Consider the following 22,364-nt stretch of genomic DNA (forward strand, 5'->3'; position numbering starts at 1 on the left):
GTCTGGCTGGATGAGGATGGGAGCAGAGGTGAACAGGGACTTGAGTTTGCGAAAAGCCTCATTAGCCTCAGGGGTCCAGAAGAACTTAATGTTGACAGAGGGGAGTCTTGAGAGGGGTGCAGCAACCTTACTGAAGTTCCTGATGAAGCGGCGGTAAAGGTTGGCGAAGCCCAGAAACCTCTGAAGCTCCCTCCTCATAGTACGGGTTGGCCACTCCACCACAGCCTTGATCTTTCCAGGATCTGCCTCCACTCTGCCTTGCCTGATGATATAGCCTAGGAAGCTGATCCGGTTCTGGTGGAACTCACACTTCTCAGCCTTGACATAGAGCTTGTTCTCCAGCAGTCTCTGAAGCACCAGGCGGACATGGTTCTTGTGTTCCTCCTGGTTCTTGGACAAAATCAGGATGTCGTCTAAGTACACAAAGACAAAGCGGTTAAGGAAATCACGCAGGACATCGTTGACCAGAGCCTGAAATACTGCTGGAGCGTTAGTGAGACCAAAAGGCATGACTAGGTACTCAAAATGACCTAAGGGAGTGTTGAAAGCCGTCTTCCATTCATCCCCTTGACGGATACCGATCAGGTGATAGGCGTTCCTGAGGTCAAGCTTGGTGAACAGGGCTGCCTCATGGAGAGGTTCAAAAGCAGAGGTGAGAAGGTGTAATGGGTACTTGTTCTTAACAGGGATGTTGTTTAACCCACGAAAGTCAATGCAAGGTCGCAGTGACTTATCCTTCTTACCAACTAAGAAGAATCCGGCACCCACGGGGGAGGAGGAAGGACGAATAATCCCAGCAGCCACTGAGTCAGTGATATATAGCTCCATAGCCTCCTTCTCCAGATGGGACAGATTGTAGAGGCGGCTGGTGGGTAGAGGAGCCCCAGGAAACAGATCTATGGAGCAGTCGTAGGGCCGGTGAGGAGGAAGGGAGAGAGCCCTCTCCTTGCTGAAGACCAATCTCAGGTCGTGGTAGGTCGTAGGGACTCCAGTTAAGTCTACAGAAGCGGCAGAGCAGAAGGCAGGGTTTGGGGAGACAGAGACAGGAGGCACGGCAGATAACAGGCAGTTAGCGAGACAGTTCTGATCCCATTCAATGATCTCTCCCTTAGCCCAATCAATGTGTGGGTTGTGGGTGCGAAGCCACGGATAACTCAATACCAGAGGTGTGGAAGGTGCAGAGATTACCTTTAATTGGATGAGCTCTCTGTGGTTGACGGAGGTAATCAATGTCAAAGGAGCTGACTGTGCTGTCACTGAGGAAATATTTGCCCATTAAGTGCATAGGCTGTTAGAGGTTCATCTAAAAGCTCCAGACAGAGTCCCAGCTGTTCAGCTAGCCCCCGGTCCAAAAAACTATCCTCAGCTCCAGAATCAATGAGGGCTTGTCATAGTGTTAACACAGATTTTGGCAGGTATTAAAAAATGACTCAAGGAAGGAGGTAAAGATGATGGCTGTGGACTCGTCAATCTCACTGACGAGCCTCCACGTTTGGGCGTACTGGACAGTTGGCAATGACATGCACGGCGTTGCCACAATACATGCATTGGCCAGCACACATCCGGCGCTGACGCTCCTCCTCCGGAGAGAGTCTAGCACGCCCCAGCTGCATAGCCTCCTCGTGAGAAGAGGTGCGCACGCTGGGCGGCGAGAAAACGAAGGGAGACTTAAACACTGAGGGGACAGGGTAGGCAGAAAAACCGGGCTTACTGTGTGAGACTGGTGGATTCCGCTGTGTCCGCTCAGCTCGGCGCTCCCGCAAACGACAGTCTAGGCGGGACACCAAGGAAATCAGATCTGGGAGATCCGCTGGAACGTCTCGTGCTGCCAAATCATCCCGGAGCTGATCCTTTAATCCTCTCAAAAACACCGCCTTGAGAGCCGCCTCGTCCCAACAAGCCTCTGCAGCGAGTGTGTGAAACTCGATGGAATACTCGGCTACAGTGCGGTTTCCTTGTTGTAAACTGAGCAGCTGACTCTCGGCGGAGCCAGAATAATTGGGATGATCAAAAACAGCAGAAAAACGATCTGAGAAGCATTCAAAACGCAGAGAGTCATAATCCACTGAAGAGCTCAAAGCCTCTGCCCAGGTTAAAGCCTTGCCACGGAGCAAACCCAGAACGTCATTAATCCTGGTAACATCAGCGGCAAACGAAACAGGACGCTGGCGAAAATCTTGTTGCACTGAAAAAGAAATCCCCTGCATTTCTCTACCTCTCCGTGGAATGGCTCAGGGTTGGTGATGGGGAAATCCTGGCGTGGAGTAGGGAAAATAGCTGGATTGGGATTGGCATGAGAAGCTGCAGCCGAGGTAGTTAGAGCTGAGATCTGGCAAGCTAACTCAGAGACATGATGAGCCATGGATTGATTGCTCTCTACTAACGCCTGAATAATCTGGTCGTGTTGACCAAGAAGGGAACCCTGACTAGACGGGGCATGATGGACTGTGGCGGGATCCGCTCCAGTGCCTGCGGGGTTCATTATTGGCCAGTTCTTCTGTTAGGTTTCCCGAGAAGTGACTGGAGATGAGAACCCGCTATGCAAGCACTACAACTGAGACTGTGGTGAAGTGTCAAAAAGGCTTTATTTTGTCCACAACACTGACAAGGAGTTGACGAAGCACACATAGAGGGAAGACGTGGAGCTGGGTTGCTCAGGAGGGGAGGCTGGGCGTGGCAGGCAGAGCGGCTGGAGGGTGTGGATCTGGAACAGGAAGAACAAGCAGGATTAGGAAATGATCTCCCTTCACTAGGAGCATCAGAAAGTCACTAGGAAAAAACACTAGTAGGCCTGGACGATAGTTTACCACTGAAGAATAAACGAAGAACTGGCGAAGTCTGAAGATGGGAACCAGGGTTTTAAGCAGGTGCACGTGAGTAGTGAGATGAGCAGCAGCTGAGGAGGTGAGTTGGCGGGAATCGGAATGTAGGTAGCCACGCCCAGCCAGGGAGACAGACACACAGACAAAACAAACACAGAAAGGGGAAAAAGAAGGAGGAAGTACTGCAGATCCTCACATGTATATAATGAGTGTGCAAATGTATCTAGTATCCTATCCATGTGAACCTGTTTTATTTGTGTGTGGACCTCACATCCTCTAGGGGTGTCCGGGGGCATGCACTCATCTTTACATTTAAGTTAAATGCATCAATCTGGTGGACTCTCCCTCTCCTTATTGTTGAAACAGCTTATAATCTCCGTTAGCTCCAAGCTAGCACCAGATGCTAACAACAAACCCCGTAACTGGTGCTTACTCTCGCTCGCACACTCACACAAAATGCGCTCGTGCCACACACACAGGCGCTGTGTGCTCCTCCGTGCGTAAAGTGGGAGGGACATGTCCCCCCTGTCCCCAGTGGAAATTACGCCCATGTGTGAACATATAAGAAGGTCCATGCAGGGACACATGCTATTTTGATTACCATACTGACCCAGGTATATAGTATTGCAACAAAGACAAAAGCTGCTAAGAATCAAATTTGATGAATGTATTCCACAATAACTAAATATGTACATGTTCTAGGCATTGTAATAGTCACACATTTTCTTTTGTTGAGGCATTTTACTTACTTGAATCTGATAAAACCAGTCCAATAAAACAAAGAGATGTTGCTCGATGAAGATTCGGAAGTTTTGTGAGAATGTATGGCCAGAGTGCGGGACCTATAAACACATTTAATACCCAATAACATTGTGCGGCTGAACAAAAGGACCTTTTGACTATGTAAATGTAGTATTTAACTGACTTTTTTACAACATTACTTAAAGTAATGTTGTAAAATAACAACAGGGGGCCTTACAGGGTTAATGTAAAAACTATATTAAAAGTTGAGTCACTATCCTGATAGTGTTTAGGCCAGAGAAGGCCTTGCTAGAACTTCCGGCCAACCACTGTTCAAAAGATGGACCTTTATTGATCCCACGACGGGGTGTTTTCCACACACACGCACATGCATTTTTACAGGTACAGGCACTTACAAACACACACAGCTACATGTGGACACATGCACATGAGTATCCAGAGTGGAGAGGCAGCCAGTCAGGAAGCAGTTGGTGGTTTGGTGCCTGGCTCAAGGGCACTTCAGTACTTTTTTGGTCTGATCAGGACATGAACCAGCGACCCTTCGATCCAAAGTCCATGCCCCTACAGACTGAACCACTGTAGCCCAAAGCCTAGTTTCCATCTGCACATGACAAGCAAATTAAACACTTTATCTTAATTTAATTTTGTTTAGAAACCAATACATTCCATGGAATGTTTTAACCTAGAATATTCCTGTAATTTTTTAACACATCTGAATACATTTTCACTCAAAGTCTATTTATTGGCTTTTTCCATATCTTTAACTTTCATGATTGCATTCATTAAGATGGAGTTGCTAGCACTGATACCACTATGTGAACCCTCATTCGTCCTGATTGGTCCCAGCTAAAAGTGAAAATGTTTTTGTTCTTGTGTGTCTTTATGTTTTCAGCTGAGTGAAAACTACACATGGGGCCGAGTCAAAGACCTGGTCAGGAAAACAAAGCTGAGGAACCAGAGCAGGCTGGCCCTGATCCCCAGCAGGCTGAAGATGTCCTGCCCACAGCTCTACATGTGAGGACACACTGCACTACACACAAGGCCGGATTTGTACCTCCAGGGGCCCCTGGGCACTGAGAGCTCAGGGCCCCTCAATCCACGTACCAACACGCCTACCCAACATGACCAATATTTTACATTTACATTCAATCTGGCATGTCAATCGCACACCTATTTGTCAAAAAAAAATAATGTATGATGTCCTTTGTTGTTTTATGTTTCATGTGGAACCTATTTGCTGCAGGTCTCCCTTGAAAAAGAGTTCTATGGGCTCAATGGGACCAATCTGGTTAAATAAAGGGTTGAAGCTAGATAGTTCAACCAAAGTAGGTCTAGCCTTTTGCCCTTTCAGTCAAAAATCTCAAGACAAGGATACAATGGATAAGATCTCAAGACAGTGTATGGCTCAAGAAGACCTAGGTAATATCACTCAAAACCTCAGAGCAGCACCCCACTTCAATTGCCAAAATATGACTGGCTGGCTGTACAAGTACACGAGGAGTTATATTTGTCAAAAACATTGAGAGTTACAAAAGTAAAACATGTATTGAAAGTATGTGGTTGCTCAACTAAGTGACCAGTATATGTGATAGAAGATATTATTGTGTGTGTCTGTGTGTGTGTGTGTGTGTGTGTGTGTGTGTGTGTGTGTGTGTGTGTGTGTGTGTGTGTGTGTGTGTGGTGTGTGTGTGTGTGTGTGTGTGTGTGTGTGTGTGTGTGAGAGGGAGAGAGAGAGAGAGTGTGTGTGTGTGTGTGTGTGTGTGAGAGAAAGAGAGTGTGTGTGAGAGAGTGAGTGCGTGTGTGTGAGAGAGAGTGAGTGTATATGAGAGGGTGTGAGTGTGTGTGTGTGTGTGTGTGTGTGTGTGTGTGTGTGTGTGTGTGTGTGTGTGTGTGTGTGTGTGTGTGTGTGTGTGTGTGTGTGTGTGTGTGTGTGTGTGTGTGTGTGTGTGTGTGTTGCGAGCGTGCGTGTCTCTGAGAGGGAGCGCGCCTTCGTGAGTCTGTGTGAGAGAGAGAGAATGAGTGTGTGTGTGTGTGTGTGTGTGTGGTGTGTGTGTGTGTGTGTGTGTGTGTGTGGTGTGTGTGTGTGTGTGTGTGTGGTGTGTGTGTGTGTGTGTGTGTGTGTGTGTGTGTGTGTGTGTGTGAGAGAGTGAGTGTATATGAGAGGGAGAGAGAATTAGTGAGTCTGTGTGAGAGAGAGAGAATGAGTGTGTGTGTGTGTGTGTGTGTGTGTGTGTGTGTGTGTGTGTGTGTGTGTGTGTGTGTGTGTGTGTGTGTGTGTGTGTGTGTGTGTGTGTGTGTGTGTGTGTGTGTGTGTGTGTGTGTGTGTGTGTGTGTGTGTGTGTGTGTGTGTGTGTGTGTGTGTGTGTGTGTGTGTAAGCAATAATAATAATAATAATAGCTTGGATATATATAGCGCCTTTCATGTGACCCAAGGTCGCTTTACAAGGTTGATTCTAGCTTCATGTCGAACAGTAAGTCAACATTTCCCAGAGAGATTTCTTTGAAATCACCAGGTAACGGTAAAAAACATTACATTTATATTGTATTACAAAGTGTTTATTTAATATATCTGGCTAGCTATACCTACTTGCTAACGGTTTAGCTTACCCCGCGATTCAAAGTAACGTCAATGTAGCTGTAATTTATGCTTTGCTTACATGTTCGCATAGCTTGGAAGTTTAATGACATTTACATACCTTGTTTACCTGGCTCAAGTGGTGACTCTGGGGTTGTTGTGCGAGCCACCACTTGAGAATTGTTGTCTTTTTTAAGAAATAATGTTCTTATGTCCATCTTCAAAAACTCTGAGTCCGACTGACAGTTTATTTTAAACATTGTCACAGCTCACAGGGTAGGTACCTGTCAGCCAATAAGACGGATGTTTATTTCCATTCAACTCTCTGGTTGGTCTGGTGTCTTGCCTCTGTTGCATTCACTGAACACGGGAAATTACAATCCTGCCGTCCTCTCTAGTGTCATGATGAGGTTCAGGTAAAGCATGGTTAATGTATTATATTATTGACTCAATAATATAATACATGACTTTGAGAGTAGGCAATCTAGGCATATTAACACAATTAATTAAACATACTTATCACGGCGACGGGGTACTGAGATTTTATTTTTTCATTTATTTATTTTTGCTAGGGGGCCCCTTAGTGGCTGCGGGGCCCTAAGCGTCCGCTTATGTCGCTTAATGGGCCGGGCCGGCTCTGCCTTGAACTGTATGAGATTGAGACGAGCACAGGATGAACTCGTATGAATCCTGTTAAGAGCAGTGTCCCACCAGTGATCACCCAAGTTCACACCTAGCTCAGCCTCCCAGGCAGCCTTGATTTTAGTGGTGTGTGAGCTGTCATCGGTCAGGAGTTTGTTATATATTTTTGAAATAAGTGACTTTTGAAAGGGATCAGAACAAAGAAACTCATCCCATATTTGATTAGGGGGTAGAGAGGGAAAGGATGGAAACAGGGATTTGGTACAGTGTCTAATTTGGAAATAACGAAAAAGGTGAGATGTTGGGAATTTGAATTCACTTTATAAATCAGTAAAACTACGAAAGGTATTATCCTTATAAAGCTCTCTCAAGGCCCTGACACACCAGGCCGAAATCGGCTGTTTTCGTTAGTCGGAGGACGAAGCGTGCCCTGTCGCCCAAACTCAATTTGGTGTGTCCCGCACCATCGGCCGTGAAACGCCTTATTTGGCCTTTCATGGCTGACGCATCGCAATGCGTCGGCCATAGGCAGTCGGCCAAAGAAATCACCACTTCGATCGCTTCCGCCTCTTGAGAGACTGTTGCTTGAGAATGTCCCCGCATGCGCAGTTCGTACGTGCTCGGCTGAAGTCTTTGCGGTGTCTTCCAGTGCAACACATGGCCAAGACGCAGGAGAACAAGGTGACGGCGTCACAGTCGGCGTCGGCGAGTTCTCTGGTAACTGCTTGGTGTGTCAGGGCCTTAAAAGTCCTCAGGCCATTCTCATGCCATACAGAGAAAGTAGGGTCAGATAAGGCAGGTCGGAATAAATGGTTTCCCAATATCGGAGCTAAAGTGGATGCAGAAGTAAACTTAAAATGCCTCCTAAATTGGTACCAGATTTTAAGAGTAGAACTCACAACAGGAATATTTGTATGTCCAGAGAGGTTGGTGGGAATGGAAGAGGGAAGTAGTGCCATTGCGGAGGATGAGCCACAACATTCTGGGTGCCTTTCCATTCCATAAAAAGCCAGAAATATCCTGATCAAGAGTCTTAAAAAGTTGTTTAGGTAGGAATAGAGGGAGACATTGGAAAATAAATAGGTACTTAGGAAGAATGTTCATTTTAACCGTGTTAATTTTACCTACAGTATAAGCGAGCAGAGACAGTTTATTCGTTTATTCACAAATAACCCTCTCTGTAAAATCCTAAATTGTAGGATAGTTTGGCCATTAAAACACTTTTTGATTAGATTTCAAGAGAAGTGTAAATTGTACTTTTAGAATCCACGTCCAGTCGATATGTACGATCTATAGTTTGGTAGATATTACGAAGATGATTTGAGGTATGCGGCAGCCTCCATTTGAAGTTACGGGTTGAAAACAGTATTTCCGGTCTCGACGTTTTCATAATAAAACCAATGATCAAATGATTTAACAGTGATATCTGCAGTACTCATCCACTAAAAAACATCAGTTTATCCTTGTTAATTATACGACATTAATTGGTTTAAATTGTGGACAATGCTTTTGTGTTTTTCCTATAGGTTTTTCTCTTTCGATTCTGAGAGACACCTTTCTTTTTTATAAGGTTTTGATAGGCTAAAACATCCCCGCAATGCATGTCGGGATATGGTGTTTATCCGATATGAAATAGGAAAAACATTTTTTTTAAATAAAATAATACTTTATTCTGAGTGTTCTTGCTTTTCTCCTTGGAAGTCATCACATAACGGCATTGTAATACACGGTTCGACTGCATTAAATATTACATCATCTACTGTAGATATTTATTTATAGAGCCCTGATCAGAAGACCTTTTGACAAACTGCAAGAAATGCCGCCAAAACTGAATACGTGATCATAAATATATTAACAATTAAACAACATCTTCCATTTCATTTCACACAATACGTCTCCTTGCAGTATCAACACTAATTCGGCTGACTTTTATATTTGATCCAATTGGTATATAGGTTATATTTACACCATAACGGTGCACAGCTGATAGAAAGGGATTTTTTTGTAGTTTTTAAAGATATTATTTACTACCTTTCCAACTCCTCATGCAGTTGACTGTTACAGGTCTATACAGGTTCATGGTACAATGCATAAGCTTCAAATCGAGAGACTGAAACTGTATTGTCCTTTACCGTTCTGTTTTCATTTCACAATAAAATTAATAGTCATATTATGTTTGATTTATTATGTTTTATTAACTACACCACTGTTTTTTAATCCGCACCGCCTTGTGGTTAAAGCACGTTATTGAATGTTGTTGTTGAATACGTTTTATTTGATGAAAACATTTAAATATTAAGAGTAGCCTACATACACAATTGAAAATATCAAGAAGATACTGTAGTGATCTCTACAATAAAACACTTTAGTGCAGGACATCCAAAGATATTAACAGGAGGATGTGCAAAACAGACAAACTAATAAGGCTGTATTTAAACATTAAAGATGACTTTAACTTAAAGGTGGGGTAGGTAAGTTTCAGAAACCGGCTCGAGTGCACTCAAATTTGAAAGTACACAGCCGAAAAGAATCCGCCCCTTCCTTCAGACTTCCTTACAGAGCACCTCCTCCAACACACATGAACGCGCACATGACGTCAGCAGACTGGTGAAAGTGGCCGCCTGTCGCTGGCGAGTCATTGAAGTACTGCTGCAGCTGCAATGCACGCCCAATGAGGGCACGAGATACATTTGTGCGTGCACGAGATGGAAGGCTGACAGACAGGGCGGGTTGTACTTTTTACAGCTTCCACAGATGACATTTTTCAATGGAGTTTTTGTCAAAGCACTTAAGATATTCATTGCTATCGGGATGTTAAGAGCATTCCATGGAATATAACAAAAAGTGTATCTCGAGCCAGTTTCTGAAACTTACCTACCCCACCTTTAAGGTCTTCTTTTGAATAAGAAAAAAACGTTGGGGTTATCAACAGATAAATATGAAGTCTGACAAAGTACTTAACGTCCAATATATTGCATAGTTTATTTTGGCACTTGACAATAACCTTCCCTGAATTTGACTCAGGTGTAACTAAAGTCTGATTTAAGGGTTGTTTATATTTCACATCATGAATCAGAATCTGCAAAGTAACAAGTAAAAATACCAGGTTAACCTCTGAATTGTAGTGGAGTAGAACAAAGTAGTATGCTGCTGTAACAAAAACATTTCCCAACTTGGGATCAATAAAGTATATCTTATCTTATCTTAGGATGATCGATGGCTACTGCCATATTTGCAAAATGTGCCTCTGAACCTTGACAAGTGCATGTTTCAGGCTTATCAATGAACAACAGGAGGGGTCACAGACATAAGACCAGCTGTTAAATAAAGCTCTTCTGACCTCAGGTGTCATGTGGGTATATTAATTCACCCATTTATTAGTTATATGTTTTACATTCTATAACACCACTGTGTTTCGTATCCCCTAAACCTCCAGGGTGTACACAGTTTAATACTGGCAACTTCTAATTTTGGGAAATACGAAAACGTCTTATAAAGAGACGTGCCATAGAACATGTTGCAAAACACACAATAGCCATCATGTGTAGTTCTGGGGGGGGAGGGTCTGGAGCCGGGGTCTGGAGCCGGGGTCTGGACCCGTCCAATTCCAGTTTTGGAAAGTCTGCCGTGGTTCCATTCCATTTCAAAGAGCTGTTGACGCTCGGCGTAACCTTGTCTTACTGCCACTCCAACATACAATCACAGGGCTTGATGACTAATCACAGGGTTTATAAAGCAAGGCGGAGGTTGTAGTCCCAAACGATAGCTGGGGATTCTGGGTAGTGTAATGTCTTCGGAAACTGTACTGTCTTAAGTCCGAAAAAACTATTTGTTTCTCTGAATCAAAGGTTAAAAACACAAAAGCATTGTGCACAATTTAAACCAATCAATATTGTGTAATTAACAAGGATAAACTGATGTTTTTTTAGTGGAAGTGTAATCATTTGACAGTGAGGGGAATATATCTGGTTTTATTCAAGGGGCAAACTCTGGGGAAGAGACGGGACGCCAATACGGAAGTGCCACACACTGCAGTTCATATATTGGCCGATAGGCGATGGCTGCAGAAAGGAGACATTTCCATAGACCCCCATGTTAAAATGCCCAATTTTACAGCAGAAAAAAACATGTTTCTCTCCCTGGCTCCATACATTTTATTATCGATATAGTTAGATTCCACCTTCATGATTATGGATCTGTGAGTGAATTGTTTTCTAACGCGACCCTTTTATTTATATTAGGTCTTAACGTTTTTGCATACATTAGGGCGTGGTCACATTGAGTGACGGCTCTGTCAAGTGACTGCTGCTGCTAGCTTCTTGTCTCTCTGCTACCTGCTCCGTGAAGCTACAGGGACTCTGCCTGCTCAGCTCATCCAGGAAACACAACTTGTAGCCGGCCGTGGTTGTTTGTTCTTCATGCTTATATATCGGACTATTGTGACTCGCTCTGCGGTTAAAACAGACGGTGCATGAATGCGGTTTTGCGGTAAGTGAAATTCGAGTGCTTTATTTATGTGTTAATGATTTTAATCAGCTACGTAATGAATGTTAAGGCTTGGGTTAGCATGTAGCGAGTGGTAGCTACATCGGTGCTAACGATGCTAATCATAGCCTCCAAGTTAAAATAATACACTGTAAAACGAAATAGACGTTAAGTGGGATAATACTGTTGAACAAACGGCTTCTGTTTGAGCTTATAAAATAAGGTTACATCCTTGTAACGTAGAGAGATATTTTATTATGTAGGTAGGAACTGTATGCATCGCTAAGGTTAATTTAAATTGGCTATGGTCAAGTATGTTGACAAGTTAACGTTGAAGTAGTGCATGTCAAATCAACCTCACAATAAGATGTGTGTATATTACAATTATTAATGTCATATTTCAAGATGATTACTTAGATATTACAATATGGTTGATTGAGCTGGAGTTCATTATTGAGCTTACACGTTAACGTCACAGTCATCTGAAGAACGAACCCAAACCTTGTTGTTTTTATTAATTGCATTACCAAATGGGTATCAAATAAACAGTAAGCATTGGTAACACAACTTCCAAAGTTACAGTAAAATAAAAAGGACCCTGACTCGGACAATACACAATCCCAACATGTTCAACAGAAGAGAATCAGTTATATTGTTTGTACACATGGTACTTTACATATATATATATTAGTGCTGTCAAAATTATCGCGTTAACGGCGGTAATTAATTTTTTGAATTAATTGCGTTAAAATATTTAACGCATTTAACGCATGTGCAGAATGGCCCGCCCCATACGTGCCACCAGTGGCAGCGCCAGGGTATGGCTGGGGTAGGCTACACCCATACCAAGAAATGGCTTAGCCCCACCATGAAAAATGATGTTAAAGTAAGCAAAATAAAGTCTGCCAACTCGCGCGGAGTAAATTGCACCGACAGCAGTTAGTCAGATTGATTTCAGCAGCCACGGTTTTGAAAACTTTTGTCACGTAGTGATCGTCTTCTCAATAGAACATCTTTGATAACGGCGTGGTGTTGTTGCAGGAAGTCCCGACGGAGAATACTTTTACTGTATTACAGGGGTGCACATAACTGGTACGCAGGTTATGTGCGTAATCTGAAATGCGTACAGTCACTTGTGTCACAAAGCGCATTTGCGTACCGGCGTATTTGTGAAGCTTTTCCAGAAGGCGGTTAGAGCACCGGACGACAGAGTCGGTCTCCATGTGCACAGACAGGCTGCTGTTAACGTCGGTCTGTACAACGGACTTGTGCCAAAACTACGCCAACCGGCTGCGGAGGGAGACTTTCTCCCCCCCCCTTCACTGGAGAACTGCGCTAAAACAGCTGATCACAACCTTCACACTCTGTGGTCACGAAGTACTCCACGAGCCGCCGCCCCCCCCCCCCCCGACTTTCCTGAAGTACTCCCTGATAGAAATCAACACGTAATGAATTAAGACCCCACGGTTTGATGATTGATAGGTGTGTGGGTTGTCTTTCATTTTGACACGCAGAAAAATGTTATAATAAACATAGATACTGTATGTTAAATGGATATATCCGCCTTCTTTCATTTATCTTTCCATTCCCACAACAATATACATAAATAAATGGCATATTTTGGACATAGTTCGAATGGTGATTAATCATGATTAATTAATTTTTAAACTGTGATTAATCTGATTAAAATTTGTAATCGTTTGACAGCCCTAATATATATATATATATATATATATATATATATATATATATCTGTTTGTTTAAGGTGTCCAGGTGATGCAGGCAGGCTGGACCAGAGAGTGAGAGACAGAACTGGACTCCTCACAGCAGTGAACTTCAGCTCAGGTGCAAAGACTCTTTTTTTCATACTGTACAAAGAATCAAGAAAGATATTGGTTTAAATGAATGAAGTATTGACTTTAATACACTGATATACATTCCATTAAACAATACTAAATACTAGATCACCTACACATCAGTGAAGTTGAGGGTTTTTTCCATGCAAAAAGTTACATTTAGATGTTAACAAGCACTATGATTTTGTCAGCTTTCTAATTTAATGTGTTAAAGGCAAAGATATTTAACACAGTGAGAACTGCTACTATTTATCTCTCAATATTGTCTGTAAAAACGTGGTAAAAGTTATTCTTTCAGTGAGACAACAGAGCAAGCTTCTACAGTTGCACTACGTTTTGTAACAGTTAAATATTATTTTGATAATAACATATATTTCAATGTTGATGAACTTCATACTGTTCATTCATAATCTGATTGTCTTTGTAGCTCACTGTTGAAATAAAAAAAAAACATTACAATTACAAAATAATGATATCTACAGCCCCTACACACACAAACACACCGCTTTCATAAATAACACACTTGTTCTGCAATAATATGTTTTATGTGTCCTGTCATTTTTGTTAGGAAAGGACATGCCTGAAAGACACGACATATTCTCCTTCTCTGAGGGTCAAGAAGAGCATCCAAGAGGAACATTAAAAGCTGATGTTATGAGATTTTAAGACCAGTACAGGACATTCACAAAGAAACTACTTTTATTGTAAAAACAGTCAGCTGATCGAATGCACCTATTTCCACATCTACACTCCATCAGCTGATTATTTCTATTTGCCTCGCTTTATGAGCTTCACATCACTTGTGCCTTGTACCGCAGAGTTTGCAACGTCACAAATAAATGGGGCCAATCTTCAGTCAGATGTGAATGTGTAATCTAACATTTTCAGTAAGAATAATGGACAAAAGGAGTGCAAATACAATTTATTGAAATGTGAATCAAAAGTTAATCAAATGTTTTAAATAAAAAGCACATATGGACAGAAGGTGTAAACCTATTAAATGTATAAGTAAACACATTTAGTCAAATAACGTGACAGACTAGGTATCAGCAGAGGAAAGACCCTCAGTCCTCTCCAAACCAACAGACAGGACGTCCATCACACGGAGGTTTCTCCCTCAAGTCTCTGCTGCTCTCTGGACACCACGCTGTCTCAATCCGTCCACACTGAATATGAGAGGGGGGAAATGAAAATAATAAATGCTTTAGACAATAAGAAACATAAAGTTGACTGTTGAGTTGCTCAGTCTTTTTAGATTGTCAATACTATTACTGTATACCTAATATATCAGGTTAAGAGGCACCTTCAAATAAAGATTGGTCTTTAAATACATTTTGTCTTTTGAATTGTTTGTCTAAAGTCAAGGATCTAGAACTGGTACTTAGTTTTAATGATACAGTCTGGTTATTATGCTGTTTGGAGGAGGCCTCACAGGTAAGAGCACTAACTAGCTACCATCACATGTACCTTAGCTTGACTTAAATGTATTAAACGTATAGTTAAGTGATATCAAAATACAAATAACTAATGTCATGCAAACATATTAATAATTGCTTGATTCCAGTGTTGAATCTGTATAAACAGGTAAAGGCACGTCCCCACGAAAACCAAAGAGATCATCGTAGACTTCAGGAGGAATACTACCGACCTCGCTCCCCTCTACATTAACGGCGAGTGTGTGGAGAGGGTCCACACCTTCAAGTTCCTTGGCGTCCTCATCACCAACAACCTTTCCTGGAAGGACAACACCACAGCTGTCATCAAGAAGGCCCAGCAGCGTCTGCACTTCCTGATGGTGCTCAGGAAGAACAACTTGGCCACTAAGCTGCTGGTGACCTCCTACCGCTCTGCCATCGAGAGCCTATTGACATACTGCATCACAGTGCGGTACGCCAGCTGCACTGAGGCCGACAGGATGAGGCTTCAGAGAGTCGTAAAAGCAGCACAGAGGATCATCGGCTGCCCTTTCCCCTCCCTGATGGACATTTACACCTCCCGCTGCCTCAGTAGAGCAAACGACATTATCAAGGACAGCTCACACCCCGGCTTTCACCTGTTCAACCTGCTGCCCTCCGGCAGGCGCTACAGGTGTATCACATCCAAAACAAACAGACTCAAAGACAGTTTTTTCCCAAGAGCCATCATTGCTCTTAACACCTGAAATCATGTGAATCAATGCGACTCTGTACATATATACATATATATCATTACTATTATTGTTATTATAAATACACACTATTATTATTTATTACATTACAGATTTTATTTTTATACTCCTGGACATAATTACTGCACTTTATTCCTTATTCCTAAGTATGTATGCTGCGTGCATTTTGTTGTCTTATGTTGTGATGTTTTGTTTTTGTTTTGATGGCACCCTAGAAAGGGAGAAGCATTTATTATTATCTCATTGTACATGACATTATGACATTAAACGATTCTATTCTATTCTATCTTTATATGATCATTATAGTTATAAAAAAATAAGAGAATAAAGTAAACAGCTATAAAATACTATATGACAGTAAAAGTTGTTATTAATAAAGAAGAATACAGTTTGAAAGGGGAGTGATTTGTAATATTCATAAAGAAAAATAAATCTGCTTCCAGTTCTGTTTCATGTGGGTGTTGAGAGATGTATCCATAGATCTCCTCATGTTGCTCCCAAAGTGCACCAGATTGATGCTTTTAATTTCAACATTTAAAAAAAAATCTTCCCGGGGGAGCATGCCCCCCGGACCCCCCTAGAGGAGGTTAGGTCCCCCCCACTTAAATCATGTTCACATGGATAGGAAACTAAATACATTTGCACACATCTTGTGTCCATATCTTTATGTTTTGGTGGTCACGCCACACCGTGCACGTGCATGCATACGCGAGTCATGGTGAGATATCTGGATTAAGAGGTTGCTTTTTCTTTGCACAGAATGAAATGAATGGGCTGGGATTTTAGTTTTTTTAAGCAGAGGTCAATAATTTGTACGGTCCTCTGAGGATATTGTAAACATTGAAATGGCCCTTGAGAAGAAAAAGGTTCCCCACCCCTGGTCTATGTCATGGCGAATACAGTCGCTGCTATATGTCTGTATGACGTTGTTGTGAGTGTGGACGGAGCAGCTACAGGTTAGTTTAGCCTGGTCGATCCGATTCCGATAGGATTTACATGGAGATACGGCCCTCCCCCTCTCCTGTATGGGATTAGTTTTGTATCTTAAAGATAAAGCAACACTTTCTCAGAATAAAGCAAAACTATGAGTTTAAAAGAAAACAAAACCAAATCAAGCTAATTAAAATACATTTAAAAAATAAAACTATAAGTTGCAAACAAATCATTTGTGTAATCATGTAAACTACGAGTATTTTTTCTTTGTTTTAACATAGGTTTTTGTTTGCAGTTCTTGTTTCTTCTTTCTCAATGATCAAACTTTTGCTCTCGCTGCAGCTCTCTTTTGCACTCCCTCATTTTTTGTTTGAGATTTTGACCCAAACATCCCAGGTGGGCGGAACTTTCAGGGGTGTGTCCCCATTGGCTACTCAGTTTTTGAGTGACAGGCCACTACACCACAGATCATACAGTGCAACTCATGCAGCAAACTCCGGAGTCCACTCGGCCACGTTAGTGTCGGTGTCTCCTGGGGAGTCTTCATGAACATATCGGACTTATCTTATGGATTGCAGTGCATTATACTTGTGATGTGTAGTTCATACTTTATTCCAACTTTAAATATTTTAATACCTGAACACACTGCTGCTGTTAAATAATTTCCCAATTTGGGATTGATAAAGTGTCTGTCTATTTATTTTATAGATTAAAAAAACACATCTATGTATTTTTAAGCTAAAGGTGATACACAATATAAACTGTATACTATTATTTTTCAAAGACATGTTACATTTCAAAAGCATATATTGCTATGTTTAGCACAACAATTAAAGACTGCTTTAATTTAACAAATTCTACAATATAAAAGTGGCAGATTTGCTTTATTAAACAGACCAGACCTAGGCTGCATACCAACACAATTAGGAACATGCTCACATCTTACTATGTTGGTCTGAAGAGCTGAAGCATTCATAAGCCGCTTTCACACCGCAGGATTTGCAGTACTTTAGTGCCGGCACTAAAGTACCACTAAAGTACCACGGCACTAAATCCGCCAGGGGGCTAGTGCCAATCGTATAAAGCCCATCCGCTGTATGAGGCGTTTGTTTACTTTCCGACCTCAGACATGATGGAGTTCATAAGGGTAATTTACAAATAAAATACCCCATTATAACAATGGACTTTATCTTTATGTATTTATTATATATTACCCCCTCAGGCTGATTTTGGAAAAGGACATCAACCCTTGTTTGGTGTTTTTCCCTTATTTATCTAAAACAAATGACATGATAAATTACTTGTGTTTATGTGTGTAAGACTTGTGTTTCTGATAAATTGCTCTGCTCTCACATTCTTCTATTCTGCACATTTGGGGTGGGACACAATAAATAAAGCTTCGCCAGTTTGTTTGTTTTATTGCACAGTCAAGACATAACAATAACGGCATCATGCTGTTCCAGGTGTGTCGTATGCATGTACATTGAAGTTAAATAACAGTGTGAAATGTAAAATAAAGTGTAAGTAGTTTCAAAACAATGTAACAGTGGCAATATATATATCAGCAGACACGCCTTAGTGCAAGTTAGGTGTCAGTATTAAAAAACAGTGGCAATATATATATATATAATAACAATAGAAAATCGTTACCACTCTTATTATTGTGGTCTTTAATTTTTTTATAGTCCTGCCTGAGTTTCTTTATTTTTACCCGGCATCCGTGTGCACTGTGCACGATTCCCAGCTCAAGTAGCGAACATCGCTCAAAACATTTGGAGTTGGGAACTGCTTTCTGTAGAAGCTGCTGCATCCCGTCCTTGGAGTAAATTGCCAGAAGCATCGACACTTCCTCATCATTCCACCGCTCCGGTGTTGTAGTACGTGTGGTCATAACTGCTTTAAAGTACAAAAAAACTACTCGCTCAGGTGTGGATGTGGTTTTGTAGCGAGGAAAAAAATGGCTGCCTAACAAAACAAATTCAGAGTCTAACGGGGCGTGGTTTGCAATTCGCCCAGCCAATAGAAATAGAATAGAAATTGGCACTCTTTTATCACCAGGTTTGTACCACCTCTCTAGCAGGGACTAAAAAGTACCAAAAGAGTTCCAAAAGAGTTCCCGGCACTGAGTAGTCCCGGCGGTGTGAACGCGACATTATTGGTACTAACGGAACTAAAGAACTAAAGTACCGGTTTTATACGCAATGGATAAAACCGGTGTTGTTTCAATCTACACTTTTATTTACTATAAAATGTAAAAATTCGACATACTATTCCTAGCCTGAGGAAGATATGAATAATCAACAGATTTGAATGGAATCTCTAACATTTTCATGTAGAATAAAGACAAAAGAGTGATTATACAAATTACATTTATTGAAATTTGAACCAGAAGATGAAGTCTCAAAGAATGTTTTAAATAAAAGGACATAAAACAAAAAGGTGGATAATAATAAAATCTATATATTATGTAAAGATATTTGGTCAAATGAAAGCAAGTGATAACAGTAACGCCAGCATGGATGAAGCTGGTGCAGGTCTTTCTTCATACCCCCCTCCGAGCTGTCCCCTCAGAGGAAGTGGAAAACGGGATAAGACTCTGGACGCCACGCTGTCTCAATGATCCACACTGTTAATATGAGAGGAAAATAAATGTTTTAGGAAATGAAAAATATGAAGTTAACAAATAAAACATAGCTCATGGACGGTAGGTTTTCCTACAAAGTTAACTCAGCCTCCATTGATTTTCATATCAAATTAGCATGTTAATAAAATAAGCTATCATGGCTTATACTTGCATATCTAAACAGAATCATGAAAACCTGTTGGTAGAGTCAGGCACACGAGTCAGTTTGAGTGTGTGCGCCGGTGTCTGAACGCTCACTCACTGCTAGCTATGTAGCTAACTGTTACTTAGCTTGCATTGTTATAGATCTAAAGGTAGCACAAGCTAACTTTCATAGCACAGCTTTACTTCTCACTTACCACAATAAAGAAACAGACCGTATAGTACAGCACAAACAACACAAATGGTCAATACTTATATATATTTTCACTTGTAGTATTATAATAATTGAAATGCTGGTTCTTCTGGGGGTGTTCTATCCACGCTCAGGCAGCCACCGCACCGCAGCTGCCTGCACAATCGCAAGAGCGCAAAAGAGAGTGCTGCAGCGATATGGGCATAGATATGTCTCATAATTATTTGTGTGAACATAACAAAAATTGTGTGTAAATATGTGATTTGGAAATGTAAAACACCATCCACAAATGCATTTAAAAGATTTGCAAACTCACAAATAAATGTGCAACTGTAAAACAGATCTGCAAATACGCTAAATATTTTCACAAATAAAAAAAAGATCTGTGATGATCTCTTTAACATTGACAACTTTCGATCAGGCATTTGTGAATCCATTTTGTATTTGCCGACCAAAAATGCGCTTGCGGATCTCAAATCTCTGCTCGTGGATATCACAATTCTATCCAATCCAACTTTATTTATATAGCACTTTAAAAACCTTCAGACCAAAGTGCTGTACAGAGATATAAACTCACACAACATAATATAAATACATTTAAAATACAAGATACAAACACAAAACAAACCAGAATAAACTTAATAATTAAAAAATAAATAACAGCCATATAATAAAAACAATAGACCACTGAAAGCAAATAAAAGCAACAATCTACTTGTTTCTGAATGCCAAGGAGAAGAGGTGGGTTTTAAGACGGGATTTAAAAGCAGTCAGTGTGGGAGCCTGTCTGATGAGCAAGGGCAGGTCGTTCCACAGTTTAGGGGCGGCAGCAGAGAAAGCACGGTCCCCTCTGCACTTAGACTTTGTTTTTGGCACCCTCAGGAGCAACTGATCAGCTGACCTGAGAGTGCGAGTTGGCGTGTAGCTGTGTAACAGCTCAGAGAGGTAGGGCGGGGCCAGGCCATTGAGGGCTTTAAAAGTAAATAAAAGAGTTTTAAAATGAATCCTCAAATGAACGGGCAGCCAGTGGAGCGAAGATAAAATGGGGGAAATGTGCTCGTATTTGCGTGTGCCAGTTAGTAGCCGTGCTGCTGCATTTTGCACCATCTGCAGGCGAGCAAGGGAGCATGCATTTATCCCCATATATAGTGCATTACAATAATCCAAGCGGGAGGTGACGAAGGCATGGATTACCGTTTCAAAGAGGTCACTATTTAAAAAAGGCTTTATTTTGGCTAGCTGCCTGAGGTGGAAGAAGCTGTTTTTAACAACTGCCTTGATCTGGCTGTCAAGCTTGAGTTCAGGGTCCATCTTTATCCCAAGATTTGTGATGGTAGGCCTGGTGGAGTGGCCCAGGGATCCTAGGTCTATAGGAGTGGTCCGAGGGGCACCAAAAACCATCACTTCGGTTTTGTCATCATTTAATTTAAAAAAGTTGCATGACATCCAGGATTGAATGTCTTCAAGGCAGTTTAACAGCGGTTTAATTGAATATGAGTCGTTCTTTTTAAGTGACACATATATTTGGCAATCGTCTGCATAGCAATGGAAAGCGATACCATGCTTCCTAAGAATGGACCCAAGAGGGAGCAAATTTAATTTAATTTCAAACCTTTATTTAACCAGATTGGTCCCATTGAGATCATAGATCTCTTTTTCAAGGGAGACAAGGGAAGAACAACAGGGGGTCTAACACTGAGCCCTGTGGAACCCCACAAAGGAGAGGAGCAGACGAGGACTCAGAGTCCCCAAGGCTGACGCAGAAAGTCCTACCAGTCAGATACGACCTAAACCCACTGCTCCAAACGAGCTATCAGGATCTCATGGTCCACTGTATCAAAAGCAGCCGTTAGATCAAGGAGTAAAAGGATAATGCATTCACCTGAGTCTGTTGCTAAAGGGATATCATTACAAACTCTTAAAAGAGCTGATTCCGTGCTGGGCAAGGTTTTAAAACCAGATTGGAAGACCTCGAGTACCTTGTGCTCTTCCAGAAAAGCGAGAAGTTGACTGTATACAATCTTCTCTAGGATTTTGGACATAAAAGGTCATTTGGAAATGAGCCTAAAGTTTGCAAGAACTGTGGGATCCAGACTAGCTTTCTTACAACGGCATGTTTCCAATTTTCTGGAATAACCCCTGTGAGCAGACTGCTGTTAAAAACATCAAGAACAAAAGGTCCTATAGTGGGGAATGCCTCTTTAAAAAATCGAGGAGGGACAGGGTCGATTGGAGAACCAGAGGGGTTTATTTTGGAGACAATCTCCTGCACAGAGGACAGAGTCATAGGCTCAAAACGGTCAAAAACAGCAAAGCAGGGGGCAGAGACAGAGGTGTCTTTTGATGGAGCAGTGATTTGAGTCCTAGTTGAAGTGACTTTATTAATACAAAATTGAAGAAAATGTTCACAGACTGCAGGGGAGGTCTCCACACAGGTAGTCTGAGGGGCATTAAGAGCTGAATCTTTTGTCTGAAATAGTACACGAGGTTTGTGACAGTTTAAAAGAATGATGTCAGAGAAATGTTTTCTTTTTGCCTCTTTTACAGTTTTCTGATAGAGACGCCAAATCTGCCTCAGCATTTGAAAAGACACTTGTAGTTTGTCCTTATTCCATCTTCTTTCAGCTCTACAGCATTCACGTCGGGCAGCCCGAGTCGTGACATTTAGCCAAGGCTCGGATTTAGTTTTGGGTTGCCTTGTTTTTAATGGAGCCACAGTGTCCATAGCAGCTTTACATGTGGAGTGAAACCATAAACTAAGCTCCTCCGTAGTGTTATACATAGGCTCATGGATAACACCGTTTTTATGATTAAACACGGCCGAAAACGGACCAGCAGTGGAAGTGTTAATGATACGAGATAGCCGGGCAGCAGCGTGCGGTTTGACAGTAGTACAGGCAAGTGTAACATCAAATAAAACAGGCATATGATCTGAGAAAACAGCGTCACATATCTCCAAGTTAAGAACAGGCAAACCATATGATAAAACAATATCAAGTGTGTGTCCGCGTTCTTGCGTGGGGCCAGATACACACTGAGCAAGACTAAAAGAGTCAATGAGGTTTAAAAAATCCTTTACCATAGGTTTCTCAGGACAACACACATGAATATTAAAATCCCCAACAATAAGGACACGGTCATATT

At 41.7% G+C, this 22,364-nt stretch overlaps 1 long non-coding RNA gene across 3 annotated transcripts in view; it reads left to right on the plus strand.

Annotated features, from left to right (window-relative positions):
• Window positions 1–4,480: 4,480 nt before the first annotated feature.
• Window positions 4,481–22,364, plus strand: part of LOC117460062 (uncharacterized) — a 30,276-nt gene continuing 12,392 nt past the window's right edge. For 2 of the 3 annotated variants that reach the window (XR_011644486.1, XR_011644485.1), the window contains exon 1: window positions 4,481–4,598. This is a non-coding gene — a long non-coding RNA (uncharacterized lncRNA). Of the gene's footprint in view, window positions 4,599–13,051; window positions 13,132–13,710; window positions 14,716–22,364 lie in introns of those variants that run through there. The other variant, XR_004553590.2, reaches the window with a different exon arrangement.

This window comes from Pseudochaenichthys georgianus, chromosome 15 (assembly GCF_902827115.2).
Source record: "Pseudochaenichthys georgianus chromosome 15, fPseGeo1.2, whole genome shotgun sequence".
Classification (NCBI taxonomy): domain Eukaryota; kingdom Metazoa; phylum Chordata; class Actinopteri; order Perciformes; family Channichthyidae; genus Pseudochaenichthys; species Pseudochaenichthys georgianus.